This window comes from Octopus bimaculoides, chromosome 19, assembly GCF_046866305.1.
Source record: "Octopus bimaculoides isolate indiv1 chromosome 19, ASM4686630v1, whole genome shotgun sequence".
NCBI lineage: Eukaryota > Metazoa > Mollusca > Cephalopoda > Octopoda > Octopodidae > Octopus > Octopus bimaculoides.
Genome location: NC_142946.1, coordinates 10,248,100 through 10,250,599, shown reverse-complemented (window position 1 = coordinate 10,250,599; position 2,500 = coordinate 10,248,100). Strand labels below are relative to the sequence as shown.

Below are 2,500 nucleotides of genomic sequence, written 5' to 3'. Positions count from 1 at the left end.
CAAGTCGTTAGCCGCTTTAATATTAACATCTTTGGCTTTCTGCCAATTAATCCAACTATACTCAGATACATTCATATAGATTGGCATCGAAGTTAGACAACCGGTGCTTTTATGAGGGCTAATAAATGTTCTTATCCTTCGGCTGGCTTCATACTTTATGTTGTATACTAAAAATGTTTATGACTTTTCAAGTATTTGTTCTTGTAAATTTTCTTTGTGTTTAGATTTTTTTTCTGTGTGTTTATTTACTTTAGACTGGCTGCATAGTTGCAAAAATGAAAAAAAAAATGTGTAAAATAACTATAAAACAGAAAAATAAATTAAATATAAAAGTTAATAAATTTTTTTTTTAGAAATAATAAAAAATTTAAAATGAAATAATAATAAAAAAAAGCGGATTATATTATCTAACGATAAGAATTTCTTTTGATGAAAAAATAAAACCAATTATGAATATGAGTATGTGCGTTGTTCACCAAACTTTTTCCACCAGTGTGTTTCAGGTACACTGGTTACCGGCTCGCCGGGGAGCAAAGAAAATATTGACCACAACGTGTACGATTTGAACTCAGCATATCAGCATTCACAGAGTAAGCGGTACAAAATGACCGATTTGTTTCTCTACCAGCCGATGTTGGATGTTCAGGGAAATCGTTTGACATTCAAATCAAACTCCGCCAAATATTTCCTTCACTCAATGTGGAGACTCATTTGATTACTTTAACTGAATTAACTACAAAGCATTATAAAAAACTGTATGAAGGATTGTCTAAGTTTATTACTCGTGTGGTAAGCTATGAAATTCTTACATTATATCGATTTCCTGTAATTCAGACTCACCCGATGGGCCCAGCAGACAAAACAGAAAAGGCCTTGCTCCGGAGGATGGTGAAGAAGATGCACTGCAATAGCCACTCTGACTCATAGACCTCGCACTTGCGTATCGCCGTGAGCATGGTGATGGTCCGGAGGTCAAGAACGCCTAAGGGTTCCGATTCCACAGGCTTGACCATAAACCTGTCAGTGAGTGGCCGATACTTTGACAGTTTGGTTTTCTCAGACTGACGAGCTGCGGAGCCTAGCAGGTAGCTAAACACAAAATCTTGATGATAGAGAAGGTGTCATAAGGGTCTACCGTCACGGACGGGAAAACTCTCACACCATCATGCCTTTCACCATCTCCTTTGTGTAGCTCTGCAGGCCCGAGCTGGGAACGGCGGCCAGCGTCTCTTAAAGTCACGTTTGAACTCCTTGAAAGAGAAAGTAGACATTGGCTAATGGAATCTTGGTTACACTGTCATAAAAACCTAGAATGGTCAAGGATGAAACACATTTTAGATCTATTTCAAGAATGATGTATTTAATTGATAAACAATGTCAGAATCTGTTTCCAATAAATATCTTCTGGCCACAGACAGAAAAAGCAAACAAAAAAATTTTTGGTTTAAACTTAGCATCTGTACTTTTTTTTTACAGTGTAGCTAAAATGTATGTTTACTAAAATTAAATGCTCATACACTTTGAACTTTCATTCTTCTTTATGATATAACATTGTTTATTTTTCTTTTCTATCAATGACTAAAGTGTTAATGCATGAAATGTTAAGTAAATTAGACAAAATAAGCGTCTGGGTTTGCGTCGATGATATTTAGCAAGAAAATGCTGACTTCTCAGGCCACATAAACGAAGTCCATTGATCTCTGATGAAGCGTTGCCTAGACTGAAGCGTTTTCTCCAGTATTCTGAGGGAAGAAACTGAGAACTTCATCCGCGTCAAACTACTCAAATCTAAAATATGTCTAGCAAAAACATCCTTTATAATTTTAACTTATTTGTCTCCTTATTCTATTACCGTCAAAAATCTCTCTTAATAAATATACTTAGATTTTACTTGTCATTTGTTTTTCATTATTTACTTCTAATATCCCGCCGACAAAATATGTATCACTTTTGACCACTGTTTCATCTGTTACACGTCATTTTCCGTTCTTTAGCATATTCTGTCGCACACACACACACACACACACACACACACACACACACATTGTTGTCTTTTACTTATTTCGGGCATTTGTCTGCGGTCACGCTGGAGCACTGCTTTGAAGGGCTTTAGTCAAGTAAGTCGACTTTAGAATTTCATTTTTTGAAGCTCAGTATTTATTCTATCCGTTCAATTAGATCCGAACCGCTAAGTTACGGGGACGTAAACATCTCATCATCTGTTGTCAAACGGTGGTGGGGGATAAACATAAACATAAACACACACACACACATATATTCATATATATATATATATATATATATATATATATATATATATATATATATATACAATAACCGCAACCTTTGGCATTATGCCGTGCTTGAGAAGAAGACCCATCAAGCCAAGTGAAATCGTAGTTGAAGCAGATACTGGTGTCACCAAAATGGCACCAGTGCCAGTGTCACGTAAAAGCACCCATTACTCTCTTGTAGTGCTTGGCGCCAGGAAGGGCCCTCA

General features: G+C 36.4%; 1 protein-coding gene and 1 long non-coding RNA gene across 9 annotated transcripts in view; both read right to left on the bottom strand.

The window, feature by feature from the left end:
• LOC149131760 (uncharacterized) overlaps positions 1-2,500 on the bottom strand; it is a 1,392,655-nt gene that overhangs the window by 116,438 nt on the left and 1,273,717 nt on the right. The gene's annotated exons all lie outside the window — the stretch shown is intronic.
• LOC149131762 (uncharacterized) overlaps positions 1-2,500 on the bottom strand; it is a 15,597-nt gene that overhangs the window by 1,511 nt on the left and 11,586 nt on the right. The window contains exon 2 of the long non-coding RNA XR_016245142.1: positions 841-1,250. This is a non-coding gene — a long non-coding RNA (uncharacterized LOC149131762). The remainder of the gene's footprint in view (positions 1-840; positions 1,251-2,500) is intronic.